Genomic DNA, 24796 nt, shown 5'->3' with positions numbered 1-24796 from the left:
TGGAGAGAGAACTCTGCGCTTCCTAAAGTGCCCTATACTCAGTGCTCTGCCAAGTTAAGGAGAGGCATCTTCCTGGGGGACCCAGCTCCCTGGCCAGCAGGCCCACCCTGGGTCTGACCAGCACTTACAATCACTCTTCCTCTCCCAGGCCATTAGGCTGTAGATTCCTATAAGCCACGCCCCTTTCTGCTTGCATTTCCCTCTTGTCTCTAGCTCACAGGACATCACCATTGGGAGAATTAAGGGAGATTTTGTGTAAAGCAGTCCTGGAGTGTTTGTCACTTGGAAGAGTCTATTGAGTGTTAACTACGATTCCTAAACCTCCCATTTTCTGTATTTTAGATGCAGAGAGTTAAAAAATGGCCCCGGACCCAGGCAGGGGATGTGTAGCTTTTCTTTCTTCATTCCTCGAGTGGTTCAATGAGCATTTTCAGTCTTCACAGAATTTTCTGGAAAGCTGTAAGCAGCTGGCTCCTGATATCTCCTGACAGACCTGTCCCCTGCTGTGGCCAATAGGTTCCACCCCACGTCACGATTGGCAGATCTTGTACTTCCCCAGGGGAAAGCTTCTCCAGTGAAATGCTTTGCTGACTCCTTTGGTACGTACTTGCTGGCCTCACTCTTTGACCCGTACCCTGTATCGATCCTGTGTCCATCTGAAAGACCGCGGGAACCACAGCACTCTCCATTTCTGTCTCTGGTCGATTGTAGACATTTTCTCATCTTCTGCAGAGGGCCCCTGCACAGTTAGAATCGCTCTGACCTGGTCAGTGTCCTTCTCCAACCCTTCAGTAGTTTAGCCAGAAATGAGGGAGCCCGTTCCTCAGGCATACACTCTTGCTCAAGGACACTGACTGGGTCGCTCTCTTTTGCTCACTCTCACCCAGGTCTCCAGACAGGCAGCCAGGCAGCACCGGTCACTGTGGCTTCCATGGAGATGGGCTTTCATTGAAAAAAAAAGGGTGCTTTCTGCCTGACGCTTGGTGATTCAACCACAGATAGTGCGTGTCGCCACGCTCAAGGCTCACAGAGGTGGAATTTCTGTGCTGGGCAGGGCGTATTGAACACACTCGGGCTTGGGGAATCTTACTCCCCGGCCACCTCAGCATCCTTCTTTCAACCCTGGCATCGGAGACGGCTCTAGTGTCATCAGTGGACAAGCTAAGCAAAGACACACAGTGCTGCAAACATGCATTTTTAAAAGTGGGCCACTTCTGTTTGCGGGATGAGACGTAATCACTTGTAGAAGGGCCCTTCTACAAGTGATTACGTCTGCTGCTGGTTTGAAAGAAAAATGGTCTTTTTTTTTATCACTAGCAAGAAAGGGAACTCTTCTGGGCAAAGGTGCCCGATGTTAAGAGCAGAATTTAGGGATCAAAGCCTTCTATGTGTTGGGAAAGTGGAGTCTAGAGCTCTGGCAGGAGGCAAGTGGAGTTTGGTGGCTTAGAAAGTCAAGGTTTTCAGCTTGAGTGTTTCCAAGTCCCCTGGCTTCTGGAAATGGCTTTTCTCTAAGATCCAAATGCAAACCATCAAGCCTGATGCTACGTTGTACAGGAGGCTCCTGGGCAGGCATCTGTGCATGCTCGTGCCATTTTCCTGGGGCATGCCCCAGACCTCTGTCACTGCTCCCTCTCTCCCCTCCTCACAGCCCCACTCCCCTCCTCTCCTCTGCATTTCATCTTCCATTCAGTACATGCGGGCCTAGAGATGCCCGTCATGCAGGTGATTCTGGTTTTCTCCTTGCTAGTTTGCAGGAAAGCTTCTTATTTTTGTGGCTAGATTTTATACCCTGCTAATTTACCAAGGCTTTTAATCATCTCTCATAGCTTGGGGGGAGGAATCTTATAGGGCCTTTTCCATATAGGATCATGTCATCTGCAAATAGGGATACTTTCACTTCTTCCTTCTCTGGTTGGATCCCTTTTATGCCTTATTGCTTTTGCTAGGAATTCCAGTACTGCCCTGAAGAGGATTGTGCTTTCCCTTCAAATGTATTTCAGAGATGTTTCCCCCCCCCCCCCCCCACAGTTTCATGGCACATTGAAAAACAAGACTGAATAATGCTGGCAAAACAAGCAAATAAACAAAAGCCCCTCATGCTTTTTCTACCTTCACTTTGTGGCATTGAAAACATCCGAATCTGTAGATCAACCCAAAGGAGAAGAAACCAAGACCACTTGCATCTCCTGCAAGGTCCCGCAATGGTAGTGTTTCAGGGCTTTTGGAACATGTGGCTTACTACATCTGTGTAGTCGCAGGGCAGGACACACTTCTCCTCCCCCAACCTGTTCCTTTGAAGTTGCACTTTCATTTCACATGAAAGAGCAACCAGCGGACAATTCCTGTGTGGCCTCATTTTCTTCATGGATGGAGACCCACAGAGTAAGGCCCAAACCCTCTCCAGTTCAATGTGATGAAGCAGAAAGAGAAAATGACACAATCTTGGGGCCTTTGAGAGTCTTGGCCCAAGGTGTTTAACTATTATAAGTGCTTCTGAGTGCTCTGGTGTCATTCCTGCCATTTGTTATTTTGCCAAGTGAAGAATTTGAAGAGCTTTGATTTTCCCTGAGCTACACAGCAGAAAGTGGGGAAAGCAACATCTAAACTCCAACGGTCCTCATGACAAATCAGATCTCTTCCCCAACATTGTGAAATACCCCTTTGTTGGTTAAACTAGAAAATATTTATGGAGTCCTTATTCTAGTGTTCACTATATACACACTCACTATTCTCAGTAATCCCACAGGGAAAACTTTATAGGCTACTCTACCCATTCTTGTGTACTAAAGAAATTACACCACAGAGCAGGTGAGTAGCTTGCTTAAAGCAAGACAGTTAATAGTGTTAGGGTTAGCACTTAAAGTCGGCAGCACTCCACCTTTATAAAGTGCTATGCTGTGTAAACTCTTAGTTTTGTCTCGAATATTCTTGGTCTGGTCACAACTTACATCTCCATTGACAAATTGAAGCAATTATCCAGTTTTCTGCCCTGGTTTCTTAATAATTCATGGGAAAGCCTCAGTCTGTCAGTGAGGATAACACATTTCCTGTATGGACAAATGAAGGAATTAATTCTTTGAAAATATGAGGAAGGAACAAATCCCAAATCCGTTCTTTGTGTGCAGGACTACGTAAAACCTGAAACCAGTGAGGTACTATTTATAAAGCTTGTTTATAGCTCCTCGTCTCTTGTATGTTGGCATTCCTGGGTTGAGTAAAATTCCCAGAAGGACTTTACTTCTTCTTCTTTGCCATTCCTCAAGGCAGAGAGTGACAGCACAAATTGCATGTGAGCAGCAATTAGAAGTATCCTCATTTCATGTCATTTAGAGACAGAGACAGTCTGAATGGCTCGCTGATTTAATTACAGGATGTGAAAGTGGGTGATGCAAGGCATACAACTGACAGCGGATGGAGGCCTTCACTGTACGCCCTTGTTTGCATCTCCTGGAATCATTCAGACACATCTCAGGGGGAAATTCCGGTGTGACAATAGTAAACAGACACGTTTCTTAAACTGCCAGGGTAAATTATGAGGTAATTTTGGTGGGTACATGTGTCAATGGAACATGTTCTCTCTTCCTGTCTTTCCTTCTATTTCCTTTTTCTGCCCCTTTCTCTCCTCAGAAGACTTGTCTCTTAGCAGGAAAATTGAGCAGCAGACATTTCTCTTTTTATAAAGAATGTTCTTGAGATACAATTGGCTCATTTGCAGCCACGTGGCATGGCTGAGCCGAGTGTAAATGAATAAGTCCAGGGGATGGAAAAGTGGTGGTCACAGCATATCTTCTAGTGATGTGGCTATACGTTCTGTTCCTGGTTTTACCAGACCTGATGGTTCTACCCAAGGATAGAAGAGGTGCTATCAAATTTTGAGAATAAAAAGAACCAAATCTCATTCTACCCTGGAAACCCCTCCTCCCACACACACTACTCTCCACTACCCCTAATCTTTATATAAAAATTGTTTCCTTTTAAAATGTATCTTTAAGTAGTTGTACAAAGGAATTGCTATTCAACAAAGCTGTTTATGAATCTAGTACATCTGATCAGGGTCACCCTTTTCAACATTCTCACTCATCCCTCCATTACCTACCCCTTTCCTCACTCTTCTTCAGCCTCCTAAATAGCTAGGATTACAGGTGTGAGCCACCGGCCTGGCTGTGCTTTTGGATCTTTACTCAGAATATTTCTACCTGTGTCCATGAGCCCTAATGTTTTCCCTACTCTTTCCTGAAATAGTTTCATATCTTTTTTTTTTTTTTTGGGTCCGGTCGTGGGGTCTGAACTGTGGACCTGGATGCTGTCCCTCAGCTCTTCAGCTCAAGACTAGCACTCTACCACTTGAGCCACGGCGCCACTTCCAGCTTTTTTCTTTTTGCTTATGTGGTGCTAAGGAGTCGAACCTAGGGCCTCAGGCATGCAAGGCAAGCGCTCTACCACTGAGCCACCTTCCCAGCCCCAGTTTCATATCTTATATTGAAGTCCTTGATGCATTTTGAATTGATGCTAATGCAATGTGAAATATAAGGGTCTGGTTTCACTTTTCTGCATGTGGATATCCACCAGTATTTATTGAAGAGGCTATCTTTCTTCTGGAGTATGCTTTTAAGTTATTTTATTTTTTTTTGAGGTTAGTAGAAATGGAGTTGCTTTCCTAATTTCAGTCTCCATCTTCTAATTGTTGATGTACAGAAAAGCTACTGATTTTTGTGGACTGATTTTATACTCTGCTATTGTACCAAAGGTTTTTTTTTTTTTTATCAGCTTTAGTAGCTTGGGGGAGGAGTCTGTAGGGTCCTTTAAGTACAAGATCATGTCATCTCCAAAAAGGGACAGTTCTACTTCTTTCTTCCCTATTTGGGTCCCATTTATGTTTTTTTTTTTCTTTTATTGTGAAAATACCATACAGAGGGGTTACAATCACATGGGCAAGTTAATGAGTACATTTCTTATCAAGCATTGTTGCCTCCTCCTTTGTCATTTATGTTTTTCTTGTCTCATTCTTCTTGATAGGAAATCTAGTACTATACTGAAAAGGAACAGACATTGAAGAGAGAATGGGCATCCTTGTTTATTCCTTACTTTAGAGGAAATGTTTTTCGTTTTTTACCATTAAGTATAATGTTGATTGTATGTTTTCCGAACACAAACTTAAATGTATTCCTAGCTTCTCCAGAGCTTTTATCATAAAGGGATGTTGGATCATGTCAAAGCCTTTTCTGCATCTTTGAGATGATCACTTGTTTCTTGAGCTTACTTCTGTTTGCGTGTGGTATTACATTTGTTGATTTACTTATTTTGACCGGTTTTTCATCCCCAGGATGAATTCCACTTAATCATAGTGTATGATTTTTTAGGTTTCTATTTTTTAGGGTGTCTATAGTTCTCTTCCTGATTAGTGTTATGCTGGCTTCATAGAATGAGTTGAGTAGTTATCCTTCTCTTTCTATTTCATTGAAGAGTATGAGGAGTATTGGTGTTAGTTTTCCTTTGAAGACCTGATAGAATTTAGCTATAAATCCATCAGGTCCTGGACTTTTCTTGCACAAAATGTCTTTTACTTATTGCTATTTTAATTTCATTGCTTGCTACAAGTCTATTTAATTGTTTTATATCTTATTGATTCAATTTAGTTATATTGATGGTCTGCCAGATGCTCCAGTTTATTGGCTTAAAAGTTTGCAAAGTATTTCCTTGTAATATTCTGAATTTGCTTGTTTCTGCCATGATGCTCTTTTTTTTCTCTCTGATTTTATTTATTTGGGTAATTTCTCTTTTAGGTTTGCTGAAGGCCTGTCAATTTTGTTCACTTTTCAAAAAAACTTTTGTTTTGTTGAGTCTTTGTATTTTTCAAGTCTCCAATTCATTGTTTTTTTTTTCTGATCTAATTATTACTTTTTTCTGTCTACTGATCTTAGGTTTGGCTTGTTGCTCTTTTCCAAGGAGCTTGAGGTACATAATTGTGGCACTGATTTGCTATTTGTCTGCTTTGTAGATGTAGCTACTCATAACTATAAACTTTTGTCTAAGTATTGCCTTTTCTTTGTTCCACAGTAGGTGATATTTAGCATGTTTATTTATATTGAATTGCAGAATTATTTGAATTTTCTTTCTTATCTCTTTCCATTCAATCAGCAATGCACTGTTTGGTTTCCATGAGTTGGAGCATTGTCTGTGCTGATCTTCAGTTGTTGAGCTCTAATTTTATTCTGTTGTGGTCTGACAGGTTGCAAGGAGTTAAGTTTGATTTTCTTGAATTGGCAACGATTTGCTTTGTGTATTGCCTATTTTGGAGCATGTTCCATGGGTTGCCAAGAAAAATGTATGTTGTGACACTGCTAGGTGAAAGATACTGTTGATGTCTCTTAGGTCTCTCTCATCAATGCAGTTATTTAGCTCTGAGGTTTCTTTGCTGTAAGAGATGTAAGAATTCTTTCTTTCTTTCTTTTCTTTTTTTTGAAGTTCTTGTGAAATTCTTTGCTGAGTTTTTGCCTAGATAATCTATCCAAACGTGATAATGATGTGTTTATTTATCAATGATCAATATGCTTTAATTTGTGTGTTTTTAGGTCAAGTAGTACTTTTTTTTGGATGAAGTTAGGTGCTCCAGCATCTGGTGCATAGCTATTGAGAATTGCTGTGTCCTGGTGCAGAGTACCCTTTATTAATATATAATGTTCTTCCTTGTCTCTTCTTACTAATTTTAATTTGAAGTCTGTTTGATCTGAAATTAGTACTACTCTGGCCTGTTAATGAGGGCCATTTGCTTGAAAGACTTTGTTTCAGACTTCCATCTTAGTGATTTGTTTTTGTCAGTTAGAGGTATCTTTTGCAGGCAGAACCTGGATGGGTCTTACCTTTTGATCTAACAATATCTTTTGATTGGAGAATTGAGCCCATTTATATCAAGTATTTGAGCTGAGAGGTATGTGATAGTCTTGTCATGTTACACTCCCCATCTCCCAACCCTTTTATAGGTTTTGCCTCTTCTATTCTTACTATATCATCTGCTCATCTGGTAGAGTCTGTTTTCTCTGCCTATTTATTGTTCATATTTTATGTATGTAGGACATCTTTGAGTATCTTCTTTGAGTATTTGTCTTTGGTAGTGATAAATTATTTTAGTTTAGTTTGTCATAGAATGTTTTTAATTGCCCTTCAGTCATGAATGGAAGTTTGTCTAGATACAGTGTTCTTGTGAGTTGTTATTCACATTCAATGCTTGGTATACATCATGTCAAGCCCTTCTTACTTCTATGGTTTCAGCTGAGAAATCTCCAGTTATTCTGACCAGTTTTCCTTTATAGGTAATTGATCTTTTTCTGACAGCTTTAAGTATCTTCTCTTTGCTTTCTGTTGAACCAGCTTGAATCACAATGTAGCGGTGGAAGGTTTTTTTCTGTCCTGGTCTCTTGGGTGTTCTAAAGGCCTGTTGTACTTGGATGGTCTTTTATTTTTGAATGTTTGGGAAATTTTCTGCTATAATTCTGTTCAATATATTTCCTATACCCTTATTTGTCTGCTCTTCTTCTTCCTCAATACTAATCAGCTGCAAATTAGGCTTTGTGGTTGAATCTTGAATTTCTTTTTTCCCTTTAAATTTTTTTAATAACAAATAGACAATAAAAAATGTATAGGTAATAGTATATAGAATAGCTATATAGCTAATACTCAGATGAAGGCACAAAATATCACAGATATATTGAAGGCCACTCTGTACATCTCACTAAGCTCCACTCAGATTGCCACAATGAATATCTACTGCTACAGTGAAAATTCTTGTACATGTTTCTGTGTCCAAGATTTTTCTAGCATAATCCTAGGACTGGATTGCTGGGTTACAATCTGGGTTACCTAGTTTAACTAGATGACACGAACTTGCTCTCAAGTCTGTTGTAACAGCTTGTACTATCCCTGTCTCCACTGAAAGAGATGTAAGAAGAATTCTTTCTTTTTCTTTTTCTTTTGAAGTTCTTGTGAACTCCTTTCCCGTGGCATGGATTCTTTCTATATGGTTCCCTCCTCTTTCCCTATTTTATTATACTTTGTCTTCAAGCTCTGAGAATCTGTCTTCCATGCCATCGATTCTGCAGGAGAGGTTTTCTACTTTTTATTTCTCTGACTTCTATTTCTCTGCCTTCAGGCTTCTATCTCTTTATTGAAATCTTTTCTAAGATCTTGTATTGACTTCTTTACTCATTGATTTGTTTATCTGTGCCTTCTTTCGTGTCTTTTGAGTGGCTGTTTTTTAAAAAAATAATTTTATTATTTAAGGTGATGTGTAGAGGTCCTACCATTTTATGTCAAGTAATGAGTATATTTCCTTTTTGAGACTCTGTCACCCCTTCCTTTACTTTCCCTCAGTTTCTTCCTCCCATTCCTGCCCACAAGTTACCCGTCATTTTCCCTATAGTGTATATTGATTAGCTTGATTGTGTTTGTTTGCCTTTCCTCCCTCCCTTTCTGTGCCCCCACTTTATCACCTAGAAGAAATAAGATACAAAGCAAAAATGAACACCACCACTACTACCATCACCACTAACAAAGAACCCCATGTTCCCATTTAGTGGAGTTTATTCAATAAATAGTATTTTAAATGTTTGGAGAAATTTCACCTTTGTGTTTCTCTCCTAAGGGTAACGTCCTTTAGTCTGAGAGTGTGTGAGTGCCTAGATGATCAAGTTCAGTTATATTTTAGATCTACTTCTGCATATCAGAGAATACATGTGCCACTTTTTCCTTTCTGAACTTGGCTTACCTAACAGCATGATTTGTTCTAGGCCCATCCATTTCCCTGCAAAAGATATAATCTTATTCTTTCTAATGGATGAGTACATTTTAATTATGTTATTATATTCTGCATTTTATTAATCCATTCATTTTTTGTAGAACATCTGGGATGTTTCCATGACTTGACTATTGTAAGTAGTGCAGCAATGAACATGAATTTGCAAGTGTCTTTACCATTTCTTGGCTAGTAATGATGTGGGTAGATGCCTAAGAGTGATATGGCTGGTTCACAGGAAAGTTCTGTTTAGTTTTTTGAGGAACCTCCACCATCCTTCCAGAATGCTTATACTAGTTTACATTCTCACGACCAGTGCAATAAGGTTCCTTTTCCCCCATACTCCACAAGAATTCATTGTCATTTGAACTCTTGATGGTAGCTAATCTAATTGGTTTGAGTTGGAATCTCAGAGATATTTTGATTTGCATTTCCTTTATGGCCAAGCCTGTTGAGCATTTCCCCGTGTATTAATTTTCCATTATTTTTCTTCTGAGAAATATCTCCTTAGTTCCTTTGCCCATAATGACTGTTTTCCATTGGACTCATTTGCTGTAGTTTGCAATTTGCTTAGGTATTTTTGTCTTCTCCATGTATTCTTTCATTGTTCTTTGATAAGTGTTCTCACCTTCATGAAATATTTTGAAGAAGTTTTCTATCTTTTCATCAATCATTTAAATCAGTAGATCTTTTAGCTCTATGTATGAAGTTCCCTCTACTTCCTTGTTTTTCTGATCTATTTCTCACATTTCTTGTATTTCTGTGATTGGTTTTATCCATTTAAAGGCCTTTTTGGTATTGACTTTTAGGTGCATGAAATCTTTCTAGAGAGTTGTTTTCTGAGTTTTCAATTGACTATGTACATGATACTGCCTCTAATCTTACCCTTGGGCACTTTGGTGTCCTGGGCTGCCAGCTTGTTTGACCCAGTGTCTTTAGTCAGCAGCCAAGGCAGTCCATCAGCTACAGCTCAACCTGATTCTTCTGTTTGAGCTTCAGTGTGTCCAGAGAGACACAACTCTATGAATAAATTATGATCATTGACAATGGGTTAGAATTTTACTGATGCCGCCAAGAAAGAGGCTGTGGAATGACACAACAGAAGAGCTCTCTAGTGGAGATGTGACATCACATGGGCCATTGTCCTGACACTATCCTATCCTTGGAATGCAGAAGTTCATGTCTGACTGGCTGGCTTACTGGCTTACTTTTATTCTACCATCTTTTGTTTTTTTCCTATCACTATCTAAACCCTAAAGATATACACTCTCCCTTTTGCTCAGGACAGGGGTCCACCAATGCTGGCTCCTGAAGTGGTGGGCAACTAGAACCAGACTTCTATACCTCCTTGCTCTCCACGCTGTTCTCGTGACAACACTGTGCATCACACCCTTTCTGGAGCCTCCCTTTGGCCCAAAGTGATGGATTTCAGTGGTGAGATGTACTCAAAACTTCCTTCACAAGCCTGGATCTGCTGTTGGATGGAGCCACCACTCTTCATGTTATCCAGGATTATGCTAGAGTTTCCTTCCCTGAAGCTAGCCTTAGGCTAACAGAAACCTCAGCCATCACTACCATTTCCTGTCCCACAATAATGCTTGGCACAATGATTGTTATTTCTGTATTGTAGTTAGGAAAGTTGGATCTCAAAAAGGTTATGATTTGCCTAAATTCAGCAATTGTAACCCAACCCTCAATCCAATAAAAGAATGAAAGAAGGCTGATATGTTTATCAAGAGCTGTATAGTGAACTAAATTCTTCACAGCTAATCTCATTTAATTCTTTAAAAGGCCCATTCAAGAGGCAGTTCTATCTTCATCTTACAAAAGAAGCTGAGGTGGAGTGACAGAGCCTGGGTTTGGATCTTAATGATGGCGGTTTAGTCATCTGTTGAGCTCCTTAGTTTATTTTCCCAAAATTTGTGCCAAGACAAGTCAGTAACTGACAGGTATTATTATAATGATCTAAAAATATGTTAGAGATATTTGGGGAAATCTCCACCATCTTCCTGTTCTTTTTCCTGAAGGCTGCCCTCTCTTGTGAGAAGTGTTCTTGGATATTTTAGGAGGCAATCAGACTTCCTGCTTTCCTCAGAGACAGGGCTACTGTCAAGCAAGCTTAGCACAGGTAGATTCAGATCCCAGGTTGCCCATAAATTACTAAAAATTGAACCAAATAAAACAACATTTTTCTTATCTCACACTTGTTTACTTATCCTAGATGACATGTGAATGTAGTGCCAAAAATAAAACTTCTCTTCACTCATATTTTGCATCTTGATTCCTCCAGTTCAGTTTTTTCTGCCCCTAAGTAACTCTTACATACTTCAGTGCTTTAGAAATAGCCTTATCCAGGCTAATGACATGAAAATAAGGAGTAATGCATACTCAATTGTACATAATAGGGCTGTAATTCCACAGAGGGATGCCTGAGTGCTTTGCTAATGCCATGAGAAATTCAACATGGAGTTTCAGGCTCTGGTTACCAAGTAGCAAGACTGGATTGGCCTGTATGGGGATGGATGAGCCAGCTTTCCTGGGAGAAGCTGGAAAGAGCCAGGGGCCCCTATAGAGCTGGAAGGCAAGGAGGAAAGAGAGGCTGCTGGGGGCTGATTACTCTTCACAATGCACCCGATTATCCCATTCCTCCCCCAACCCTGAACTCTCATGCTGTCTGTAAAGAAGACAATGACAGAGAGTTTAGGAATGTGAACTGTATTAAATGAAGATGGACATTGTTAGGTCCTAATGGCGCAGTGTTATTTTCAGAGTTATTTGCCCAGATTTTATTAGTGATCAGAATCCATGAAGTCATTCGCACCCCCAGCAGAACTTTCTGCCCTAATTAATAAGTGGTCAACCACTATGCCCAGGGAAGCGTATACAAGTGCTCCCTGGAAGGGTGAGGTCCTACAAGAGGCACCCACTGTGAAAGTCCTGAGGGCAGGAGAGCCTGGGACTGTACAGCTGAATTCTGGAGTCACTATTGATTGGGAGAGGCAGAATAATGGACAATAGGATCCAAAAGTATGAGTAGAGGCACATGTGACTTACGGAGGGCCAGAAGAGGATTAGAAAGAATGGGTGTCAAGAATGGACAGTCATCTGGGAAGTGAGATGGGCTGAGATGTCTTCAGTGGCTGAGGAAAGCAGTTCGATCTGAGGGGAGAGATGGCGCAGGGGCTGCTACAGCAACCTGGTGTGTCCTTGGCCTGAGGCAGCCGCACCAGGGCTGACCAGGTGGGAGGAGCCAGTGGTGGGCAGTAGTCATCAGTTATAGCTTGAAAAGTATTTTGCCTTCAGGAAGTGATGCATTTCTTACAAGAGTCCATTTTAGTAATAGCATTGTAGGCCACACAATCTACCTCAATGTCCCTTAAATCGGGATCTTGATGTCTTTTGAACCACCTAGTATAGACTCATGATCTTCATACCTAAAATTAAAACTTAAAGTTCCACTGCCTTGAATTGCAGTGATGATTAAAAGAGATTCCAGGTAGAAAACCCCAAGCACCACTTGGTGCCTACTCAGCTGGGCTCAGTCTGCTGGCTTCCTCCCCCCTCCTCCAATGTCTTTTCATTGGAACCCTCAGTCATCTTTCCAGTCAGTTTTTCTCCCTGAGGTCCATCTTTGTTTGGTTCTTTAATGGTAGAGCAATACAAAGGCAGAAAAACCAGTTCTTAGATTGATATACTGATTTCATACATCAGTTAACTATGTCATAAATGTATTCTCCTTTGTTTAATCTTTTAACTATGTCTTCAACAGACAGCTTTTGGTTTTCTTTTGCTTTTTGCTCGGTGTGTCTACTGGACAGCATCTTTGGTAGCATCCTTTGCAGGTGTAGATGTTGAGCTGTGGGATTGGGGTGAGGGTCATACAGGAAGTGACATCTCAAGGTCACACAGTAGGAATGGCCAGGTCTTCTGCTGCTGGTGCAGTGTTCTTGTCTCCAGAGGATTTAATGAATCTCAGTGCAAAGCAGGGATAACACGATCAGGAAACTAGTAGCTAAGTGCTCTGTAAAAGGCTGTGTGCCTCCTAAGGAGTTCTCTTTTCATTAGAATGATTTACACTGGGTATTTCATTCTCAAAAGCTGCCAACTGTGGAATGATATTTGTGAAATGCTTAACCCCATGGGGATTCCTTCTCATATGAAGACAAGAAAAACACCATAAATCATTTTGTTTCCCTGTTTCAAAGTGGAAAAGACATGAATTGTGCTCTTACGAGGTATGCCAAATTAAGTGCCCAGGAAAATGCATTTTTATTAAAAATTTTGACTGAAGAATGCAGTAAACTGGCAAGGTTTCCATTTCTCTCTGCACAGACCCCTGGACAGTGGTGGGGAAGGAGGTCTTGTGTTTGTCCCAGGTTTCTGAGCAGGACTGCTGGTACCCGGGAGTGACGTGGTGTGGCTGGGCCGGGTGGGTGTTCAGGTACACATCTGACATGCCTGCACCCGACCAGAAAACTCACATGGGCTGTCAATCAAGAAAAAATCTTTGGTCCAAAGAGAAGAAAGCAAATGAAAACTGAGAGCTGGATATATGTCACAAGAGACAAGAAATGGGTGGTCTTGTGTTTGTTTTCCCCAGTGGCTATGTTGGAATTTGACAGTAGCTCATGGGCACAGAATGGAGGTCAATCTGTATCTCTTCTTGTGTGAAGTAGATTCTGTTGTGTGCCATTTTGACTTAGAAAGAATCCCCAAAGCCCAAACCTACAACTCCAAAGGACCTAAAACAAACTGCCCTTTTTCTTCCGGACTCTCCACTAATCTTCAGCCCACACCAGCCTTTGAGCCAGCAGTGTCCTGTAGCACGGACCCACCTTCTAGTCCCCAGGGTTATAGTGACCTCCTCTTCTGAAGGAGGGAGGGCCAAGCAAGGCCTTGTTCTAGATCCTCTACTTCCCACATACCGGGAAGGCATAAAACAGGGAGAGAGTAACTATAGCAGCAGCAATCCTACAGGAAGCAAACCCAAGTTTTGCTAAGCAACCCCTGTGTGCCAGCTGTGGATTGAGTGCACAAGCAGTAAGTTATGTAGGTGTAACCGTAGGCAAATTAGACATTGTATCGTCTCATGCTGAATGGCTGGCTGTGGGGCGCAGGACTGAGGCCCAGTGCCGCACTAAGTGTGCGCTTAGGAAACTGGCCTTCCTGGGGACCGGGAGTGAGAATGGCCAGCCCTATCCCTGCCCCATCTCCAGAGAAGAGCTCCAGGCAAGGACCCTGCCAAATGTGCAGTCTGTGTGTGTGTGTGTGTGTGTGTGTGTGTGTGCCAGGTAGGTGGGTGGTAGGTATGAGTGTCGTGTGCATGCATGGGATGTGTGCATCGTGTTTATGAGTGCAGATGTGAATCTGTGCTTGTGTGCTTGTCCAGAGTGGGGTCCCTCCCTGTGCTGTCTCATGTTCTTTATGGGCAAGAGGAAGCCTGATTGCTTGCTGTGGGCCAGGCCCAGGATGGCCTGGGAAGCACTGCCCGGCCTGCTGTGACAGTGGTGGTAACTGAACCTTTGGAACCAAGGAGCTCAGCACCGCCCTGCTGTGTCTCTCCCTGTGTTATGGGTTCTGGGGCTCTGAGCGTCTCGCTCATCCCTACAGGCTGCTGCTGCTCCACCCATATCCCAGGGTCACACACTGGCCTGCCTCCTGTCTCTGTCCAGTAGGCTGGAGAGGGCACCCAGCTTCCCAAAGCTGACACAGGCCAGGAAAGGAGATGAAAGAATGGGTGTCAAGGACGGCAGCTGGCACATCACGGCAAGGATATACGGTGAGCTTCAGTAAATGTGAAATCCCGGCCGCTCTCATCAACTGTATGACCTAAAATAATGGGCAGGACCGGGGAGTGACACCCTCCCTGCGTCTCTGTTAACTTTCTTCTCAGCCTCCTCTTCTCAATTGGAAACAGGGGTATGACTCAATGAGCTCATGGAGCTGGAAGCTTCCCATGAACCCGCCTAGAGCAAAGAGGAGATGCGTGAGCGTGTGTGCCGGCGGGGCTAGCGGCTGAGCACACGGGGCTCCATCGCTTACCTTAACTCTCACACTAACTGTGGAGAGCTGTGCTGCTCATTCTATTCTATTCTCTAGGAAACAGAAGCGAAGAGAGTGAAACTAACCTCCCCGAGTCCCCCTCAGGGCCTGCTGCCGTAAGGAAAGTCGCTGCCAATTTGGCCAGCAGCCAGAGAGAACATCTGTTTCACTAGAGGGGGGATGTAGATGCTCTGAGCATCTCCCATTATAGCAGGTACGGAGAGCAGCTGCTTCCAGGTGTTCTGCTTCCCTTTGAGCAACCCAGCAGCTCTGTCTCTGTTGACAGCGGCTGCCCTTCACCGTGGCCCACAAGCTGGTTTGGGCAGCAGGAGCCTCCTAGGGGAGCTGTGGGTGGAACTGTGGGGTAAGTGCTGGTCTGTCCACTCCGCAAGTCCAGCAGAGCCGAGGCCGGGCAGAGTGGGGAAGCGGTTTCGGGGGAAGGACCAATGGCCCACCGGGGGCCTCTGATCTTGTTTGGCTTTGCTGGTGGATATTTCTCATTCTGGAATAGTTGACCACTTACTGGTAGGCCATTGCTTCTTTCTGAGCAGTGAAGATGGTGCTTTCTATTGGACCAGGACCTCTGGTGTTGATCCGTGCCAGCCAATCATGGCAGAGTGGAGCAATTGTGGGTGTTGGTGTTTTAATAACTGCACATGCTGAACGACCTTCAGGCAAGTCCTTGACAGCCAACCCAGAGCTTGCTTCCTGTGTATAAAGTGAAGGCACTAATGTCTTGCACACCAGGCTGCTGGGAAGATTAATTGAAATGATGGCTGGAAAGCACCTGATACAGCATGGATGAGGTTTCTGTTTCCTGGCCTCAAGCCCTCTTCCTTCCTACCCTTCTGCTCTCAGCTTGGATGCCGCTTCTTCCAGTTATCTTTTCCTGGCTCCTTGTGACGAGTTTCAGAATAACTCAGGGATGTTTCTGACTGGGAGTGATGGAAGAGACGAGAAAGGAGAAAGTTTCAGTTGTGCATTCATTTCTAAAAATCAATATATCATGCAACACAGGCAAGCCACCCACAGAATTTATGGGAAAACATAAATGTGGGGAGAAACATTGCTGTGAATTGTCATAAAAAATAGCAGGTGGCTCAAAACAGTCTGTAGTGCTATACATGTTAAATGGTTAAGACGGTAGCTACCATCAGGCATTTCACCCAGAGAAAGGCCTGAAGTTTGCTGGAGGAAGCAGTGGTGGGGGTGGGGTAGGGAGGGGACCTGGTTGGAGCAGGAGGAAAAGGGTGCTGCGCATTTCGGATGCCTGTGGTCTCTCAAAGCTCATGTATTGAATCCGGTGTGGTTGTCGGAGAGGGTGGGGCCTGGGGAGGTATTAGTCACGTGGCATCAGTTCTAATCCAAGAGTTGTCTGTCCACCCTGCTGCCATGTGAGGATACAGCAGGCGCCGTGGACCTGTTGCTCTCTCCAGGAGCCAAATCTGCTGGAGCCTACATCTTAAATTTCCCTAGCTGGGAACTCTGGGCAATGATCTTCTGGTCTTCACAAGCCAGCCAGACTAACGTGGTATTGTTCTTGTTTCAGCATTCCTGACTGAAGCAGAGAGGGGGTCTGCAGTGGGAGAAAGTTCTAGCAGCACAGGTGGGTGGTTCCTGACACATTGAGAAGGGTGGGAGATGCTGGTGTGTGGGTGTGTGTGCGCACGTGTGTGCACTGTGGATTCCTTGACTTGGATCAACCCTGTTCAGTTCTCTGCATTCACCTCATCTTTCATACAGATGAATTCATACCTGTGCAAGACCAAAATTTATGTGATTATCAAGTTTTCCTTACTCTATCCGCCTTATTGAACAAAGGTGGGTGCCGGAAGAAGTGCTCAAGAGCAGCGGGCCTGGCCCAGTGCCCCGGCGTGGCGGGCACCTGGCGTGGCGCCCGGCGTGGCGCCCGGCGTGGCGCCGCCCACCCTCCCAGGGGAGAGCTAAGCATCTGGGGTGGGCAGCTGCTCACTGCCACTCACGCATTCCCATCGTCACTGTCCAGCGCTACACTTGCAGCTTTAATTTCACCAGTGCTCCAAAATGGGTAAGTAGTTGCTTGAAGAGAGAGGAGGGGGGAGAGCGCTCCTGGAAAAAGTCACGGATTGGTGTTTGTACACAAACACGTGAACAGACGGGGAATAGACGGGTGTGTGCGTCCAGGCTCTGGCCCGGCCCTACGGCAGGATTCCAGCAGCCAACACCGCGGTTAAAACTGTGACAATAAGATCTGGCAAGTCAAGTCTTGCCATAGCATGGACCAATCTCAACATCATGAACACTATTTGAAATGTAATCTTTCTTCCAATGTTATGAGCTGTGAGCCACATTCTTGGTGTGCACTGATGTCTTGGTATGTGAACTACTGAACATTCACACCCAGTGCAGTAAGCCATTCAACACGGAGTCCCCAAACACGGAGCTCAGCTTGGGGACATGGCTCTGGTCATACCAAAAGTTTTACCTGATTCCATCCTATGCGCTGAGAAATTCCAGTAACTCAGTTAGCAAGTCTTTAGCCGTCTCTGACTATTATTTAAGTTTTGTTGTGGTGTTGACCATCAATTAAGGACTGCTACCCCTACAAGCCTTCACTGATTTTTCTGCCTTGATAGTGAAAGGTGAAACCATGCCAATTAATAAAATACCCTTTTTCTTCTGTAATAAAAAGGGCTGAAAAAAAGCATAGGGAAAACTGAAGTGAGTAGAAAATGGTGCCCTTTATCTTCAGACACTCTTGGAGGAGGAATAAAAATGTATTGAAGATTGGAGAGAGCCCACATGCCAGCGGATTCTGAGCTCTTGAGAGAGCGGGGTAGTGTGCAGATGGGCAAGGGCATGGGTGCTGCTCATGTGCCCAGGCCTCCTGGTATTTGCTAAGTTCAGTGTCAATCAACTTGTTTGTGCTTTACTAAACGTACACATTTCTGAGAAGCTCTCTTCTGGGCAGCTGGCTGTTTATTTAGTAGAAACCCTTATTGTCTTTGTTGCAAGTATTTTAGGGGAAAAGCTACACAAGACTATGGGGTGCTTTGTCTAATTAACACCTGCCTAAGGATGGGATTCGGCCTCCATCACCCCCTCCAGCCTAGTGCTGTGTCCTTTAAAGTGCCGCAGTACTTTAGAGACAGGGGAATGAAGATGAAATCTTTTTTAGCACACCGATGTTTGCTGTTTATCACATTGTACAATACATAAAAGAGTTGAGGTATGGAAATTATTATATTTTTTCAAGTCTAGAGATGCCCGGAGAAGCCTGCAGTGAACACTAGCTATCAGCAAATGCTCCCAGCTAGGACTTTAAAGATTAATAAAGTATAAAAAAAAAACCATGCATACATGAATAACAATCGAAAGCATCTAGCTTTGACTTGTATGTAATTTTTAAATAATGAATGAGAAAGTCGCTTTTTTTTTGAGAGAGAGGAATGTATGTTTAGAGAAAGGACAAGTGATGTGGAATTAGGATTTTCTGTCTGGGAATGATGCTACCACGACGTGATTTCATTTTCTTCTTTCTTTTGGTAAGAAAACTTGGCAGAGCTTTATTGAACAGGCAGGCAAGCAGACAGACAGACAGACAGACAGAGGCATCCTCTATACCTCAGCAGCTGTTGTAGAATACACCTGGAATGCGTGCTCAAACAACCACACCTCCATTGTTCTTTGCTAGCCGACTGTTCTATGGAGTAGATTCTGAATGAGAAATAAAGACCCGGCCCTCCACCGTACGGGCTTGCCCGGTGCACAGGGCCCTCGTGGGGGCAGAGAGCAAGCAAGCAAGGAACACACGGAAGGGCCTCAGGAGGAGGTCGGGCTGCTGGTCACCAGGTTTCATTTCCAGAAATCTCTGCATACATGACTCCAGAGTCTCATCTCCAGTGGTGTTTTCTTTCCACCTACTGTTTACCTTCTCAGAATGAGGAGAAACACTAGGTGGATGATAAGTGTGTGTGTGTGTGTGTGTGTGTGTGTGTGTGTGAGCATCAGGAACCTGTCTCACCCTCGTCTGAGGCTCCCCTCCAGACGAGTCGCAGGAAGGAGCCCTGTGCTCTCCGCTCCCCGAGCGGGAGGCTGTCCTGTCCCGTTGCAGCCCTGCGCTGGCCTTAGAGTTTCTTGGGGTGTGGAGGCATCTTGTGCTGGCCCCGTGCTTCTCCTGCAGGCATGGTGGTTGGGTCTGATGCGGGGGTGTGCGTGGGGGTCTGGGTGTGCAGCGCCCCCGGCTGCCTGACGGGGTTCAAATCCGAGGGCTGTCCTCTCCTCGCAGTGGCTGGCCTCGGCTTCCCTGGCCAGTCTGTGGCCCTCCGTGGGCAGCGGTCACCCTGTCGCAGAGCGGTGCCGGGCGTCTGCCTGGCCTCGCTCAGTCTTCAAGGTGGTGCCATTGGTGAGCGTTTGCCTTTGTGTCATGGAGTGTCTGGAAGCAGCCAGTCTCGTGTGGACGGATGTTTGTGCACAGCGGGAACAGGGTGAGGGCCACCTCTGGGGCTCTCCAGGGTGTGTTCGAATCCCACCCTCACTGCTCAACAGCAGGGTGACTTTTGGTACATTTCTCACCCCCCTTGAGTTTCATTCGTCCATGCATGGGGAAGAGAGTTCTCAAAGTGCCCGTTTTACCAAGTTACACAAAGACCAGTGAGATCAAGAATCTGCCTTCCCTGGCAGTCTGAGAAGGAGAGCAGACCCCACACCCGGCGGCCAGCACCGGACAGCTACAACCATAGGTAAGGGTCACCCCCCCTCGCCCCCCCCCCCCCGGCTCTCCTCCAGCTACAAGTTCTGTAAGGCTCCAACAACAGCGGCCTAACAATGGGAGCTGAGGCTTGGGACTTGCCGTCCTGGGCTGGTGTGACAGAGCTCCAGCAACCCAGGCGAATGGACACCGGCCTGGTGGGCACCGCCACCTCGCTCCCGCTGAAAGGCCTGCGTGGCGGGTGCCCTATGTTTGCGAGCAGAGTGTCTGAGTGGTTTTCATTTAATGATCTAGTTCTCCAGGAAGAGCTATTTTAGATCATACCTTGTACTATTTCTCACAATGGATGATTTTTTTAGGCCCCCAAATGTCAATTTTACATGACTTGATCTAGTAATTTATAGTAGCACTAAATAACCTTTTCTAAAATAACACCCTGTGAGTTCTTTCAAAGGCTTCTGTAATTAATTGGTTGAGGATTTCTGGTAAAAAAAAAACACCATAAATTGTTCCCCCCAGTATGTTACTTAATGTATTAGAAAAAGAAATAGTTCACAGAAGCTAAGTGATTTCTCATGTTGATGGAGTGATTTGGTTCTGGGTTCAAGTATTTGCTGTTGGGCCAACTAATTCATGAATTATATATATATATATATATATATACACACACACACACACACATACAAACACATACACACATATACACACATATACAAATATATGTATACACACATACGTGTGTTAGGGTTTGAACTCTGGACCTTACACATACTAGGCAGGTGCTCTTCCACACTTGCTTTTACATTTCTTTTCTTTCTTTTTTAACAGGCTCTCTTGTTTCTGCCTGGGTTGTCCTGGAAGGAGCAGAGATCCTCCTACTTATATTTCCTGTGTAACTGGAATAACAGACACACGTTGCCATGCTTCGTTTCTGGTCAATTCTCCCTAACATTTTTCCCAGGAGTGCTGTGAACCTCAATACTCCTGATCACAGCCCTCCAGGTAGTTAGGATTGTAAGTGTGAGGGGACTTTTTTAGGCTTATGCCATGCGGTCAAGGAGCGTGTGGGTCTGAAGCAAGGGGAAATCATATAGAGAAACTATCCAGCCCCAGTCACGACCCCTGCAATGCATTGATCACTCCGGGTGGGGGTGGGGGTGTGGAGAGGGGAGGAGGGAGGGCATCTGAGGAGAGAGACCCAGCACAGCCCAGGGCATCAGAGACCTGGGTAGGAGCTCAGCAGCAGCTGCACCATTTGGTGACTTCCATTTCAGCGATTGTAGGGAAACTACCATTTTCACGGGGATCCATTCTCACAGGTGTGCCAATAGAAATTTTCATGTGTTTTGACCAAGAGTTACTAACCAGGGAGAGTGGACTTAGATCAGGATCTTTACCTACCTCTGGTTGGCTGCAAATCTGGTAGTATTTCTGCCATTTTGGAGTCAGGGAGACATAACCTCATATGGAAATGCAGCTGTTTAGATATTTTAATTAGCATTACACACACACACAGACCACACATAATATGTACATGTTATATATGCTCCAATCATAACCATTTGGGCATACTGTAGTTACTTAAATTAATTAAAAATTACGTAAATACATCCCCCCCCTCCCAAGATGTGATCACCAGTATGGCTTTTGGGGGAGAGGCCCCCGCAACACATAAGACTTATTCCTTCATTCTGTGAGTGTCCTGGCCTTCACAAGTGTGCTCCCATTTCCTTCTTAAGGTCGCTTTGATTCAGGAGCATTCCTGTCTATGGGCGGGGCATTTCCCCACTGACATCCTCTCTGTCATCTCCTTAGAAGAGCAAGGGGACGGGATTACCAGAGATGGCCACTGGGTGGCAATGTTGCTCCATAGAGAGCTGCCTCTGCGCCCCAGGACAGGGCCAGGTTGGGCACAAAGGTAGGGTTCCAAGGTGTGCACAGGGACGCGTTTCCTGACGAATTTACCTCTTTCTGAGCAGTTCTCTTTTGTGCACACCTCCCCTTGCCCAGGCAGAGTGCTGACTGGCGTCTGGGCTGAGCACCGGACAGGCAGCAGCCCAGAAGGGAGAGCTGCAGCCCCGGCATCGACATCACTTAGAAGATTAAAAATAAATCGAAGCACATGTCGCTTCCAAGGGGGCACAAAGAGGACATCTCCATGATTTGCTGCAGTAATGAGAAAAGGCTGCTGGCCCTTGATTTGAACTATCTGGAAAGAGCTAGGGTTCTAATTCGTGTCAGCTGATGATATTTCCAAATGATTGATTGATTGATTTGTTTATTTATTATTTAACCAAGGAAGCATTTCTTGCCCCGTTTCTACTCTCTGTTAGCGTCTCAGCGTTGGTTCCCATTGAACTGGACACGGGGCGGGGCAGGCGGGGAGGGGCCCTGGGGGAACAGGTAGGTAGGAAGGAGAGATGGAGAAGCTAGGGTGGGGGTTCTGGGTTCCCAGAGCCTTGGGGCGGGGGTGGGGCACAGAACCCACTGTCTGATGGAGACCAGGCCAGCTTTAGTCTCCACCAGCCTCTTACCGCAAGCACACCCAGGTTAAACCCATTGTGATGGGTGCTTTTGTTTCCCAAAGGCCCTCCTGGGCAGGCCTGGGGTGTACATTTCATGTCCTCTCCAAGTCAGTGGGCAGCTGATGGGGCCTGAGGCCCATCCTTCTTGTTTATGCTTTGCCAAGAGGCAGGCAGAGGGAGGGGAGGGGGAGGAGAGAGAGAGAGAGAGAGAGAGAGAGAGAGAGAGAGAGAGAGCGTGCATGAGCAGCTTGGGAGGAGGGAAGTGTGGGCAGATGTCCTCATGAAAAATTAACAAGGGATAATCAGAGGCCCCTTCTCTCCCCCTGCAGCCGGAGCCCCTAGGCCGGCAGCCCGGGCCACTGTGAGCACAGAGCACCATGGGAAGAGCAGCAATCTGGCCCTGGGTGGGCTAATGCAGGGTGTTTGATGCACTTGGTGGTCCTCCTGGGACTGGGTTGCAAATGCAGTTCAGGCAAAATTGATGAAGTATCAGTTAATCTAAAGCTGGCAGTTTAGAGAGGTCACAGCTGTGGGGGCTGCAGGGGTCTCCTGGAGACGGGACGGAGAAGACTTAAAGGGAGAGCGTGCCCAGGGAGAGGCAAGTATTTGTCTTCTCCTGACGAGCATTTCTCACACGTGTGTGTGAGTGTGTGTGGGTTACCGGCACGTCTGACCCTCACCTCACCCCCGTGTGGGTAGTCCGAGGAGGGAGCAGGCTCCTTGGCATTCTGATTCCAGCTTGTGTGTAATTACACCTCTTCTCGACAAGAAGACAATCCAACCCCACAGCCCTGATCATCATAGGAAGGAAGGGGGAGAAAGCTGCTGCTCCTAATTGAAACAGGCAGTTAGATCTGGTGATGCAAATTTCCTTTCCTTTTTTTTTTTAATTGGCTCTCTGAGTCATGTCTGTATCTTCCTCCGCTTCCTGCCCCACCCCGGGAAGGTCGTCTAGGTAAGTGGCCTTCTGCAGATGCTGGCTAGGAACCTATCACAAGGAATTGTCTGTGAGTGCTATAAACCCTGGGAAAGCATCAAGAAGGGAGGAGAGGCTCTGCCCAGGTGCTGGGTTTTCTAAGTGGGAATCCCACCGCAGAGAGACAGCCGTGGTGGGGCCTGGTGTTCGAGTGGCTTCTCTACTCTGTGGCTCTAAGGTTAGCTTCACCAGTAAGCTCGGCGCTTGGGTCTGGCTTCCCCAAGCTTTGAGACAGAGACAGCACCAGCTGCTTGTGCATATACAAAGCAGGTGGGGCGTCCGGGCCCCTGGTGAAGGAAGGGCTGCACCTCAGGCTGGCATTCTAGCTCCACCTCTCACTTCCCATCATCCCCTTCTTTAACCACTAGAGTAGACCTGGGGCGGGGCTATGACTCAGTGGTAGCTCAAGCACTCCCAGACCAGGCCCGGAGCCCCCTGGCTTTCATTCCCAGAACCAACTGAAAACGATGGAAGAAACAATAGTGGGGACTGACAATGACACTGGAGGTGGCTGGTGCTTCGCAGCTGTGTGCCGACTCCCCCACCGCACGAGCTCACACCTGGACACTGCCATTGGCATCGCTGTCTGCAAGCTGTTCGCAAGAAAGGGAAAGCGAGGCTTGGAAGGAAATTTGGAGCTCTTGCCCGGTGTCCTAGGAGGCCGGGCGGCCGGTGCCTCTTCGTGTTCTGGAAGTGTGTGTGTGTGTGTGTGTCCATGTGCCGGAGGCCTTCAGTGAAAAAGCATCTGAACAAACCCATGGTGACACAGCCAGACAGAAGCTACTGTGGTCAGTCGCAGAAAGTAAAGGCCCCGACCAGCGGAGCACACAAGCCTCCACTTTGGGTCTCCGGGGAACGTGTGGTCCTGCCAGCGAGTGAAAAGCCAAGTCTGTGTTCTCCTCACTGGCTACTGGTCCCATGCAGCAGGACACATGGTCCAGCTGCCCGCCGCCCCCCAGCACAGCTGGGAGGAGAGGAGCCTGCAGACACCAGACCCTGGAGCACTTCCACTGAAGGGAGACAGCAGAGTGCTGGCCTTAAAAGATCCCGTGCAGTCAAGATGGTTTGGATTATCTTCCTTTGGCACTGGTAAATAAAATCTAAGACATTCCACCCGGGCCCTCCTGGACCATTTTGTTAATTATTTCGCATTGCTATCCAAATGGTGAACCGTTATTACAGTCACTCCCACATAAAATGCCCTATAAAGTGAGCACAGAACTCCAGAGTTCTCATTTTCTCATATTATCGCCTGATAAAATATATACACACATGAGTCAGAGAACCAAATTCTAGATCCACAGATATCTCCATTTGTTTTTATTTGCTCTGGGAGCTCAGACAAGAGCTAAGTCTCCAAGCAGCCCTGGCCTGGTATTGACATGTAAATGAGCCCACGGTGAAGCTGGTTGGCTCCGTGCCTGATCTCCGTGTCAATACCTGACTGTCCTCTAATTTATGGACGTGGAGGAGTCAGAGAATAGGCACCATTCTTATCACCGCTGAACACATGTTCGAAATCTACTCCTTGAAATGGGTACGCTCCAGTACAATCGAGTAATACAGGCTACTGTGCCTCCCAAGATGATTCAGAGGCACACTATACTTTGAAGCTATTTATCTTCTTCGAAAGGAAATCACTGCCTTAAAAGGTATTTCTGGAGCCAGGGGCCTGTGGTTACTGCACTCACAGGTCCAGGCTGCGTCTCAGGGAGTAGAATCTACCATGCCCAGGGGTACACTTGGAGCTTCCCAGTGGGTCCCTTCCCTACCCT

This window comes from Dipodomys spectabilis, unplaced genomic scaffold (assembly GCF_019054845.1).
Source record: "Dipodomys spectabilis isolate Male_0828 unplaced genomic scaffold, ASM1905484v1 ptg000066l, whole genome shotgun sequence".
Lineage (NCBI taxonomy): Eukaryota > Metazoa > Chordata > Mammalia > Rodentia > Heteromyidae > Dipodomys > Dipodomys spectabilis.
Note: the sequence above shows the minus strand (reverse complement) of the source record.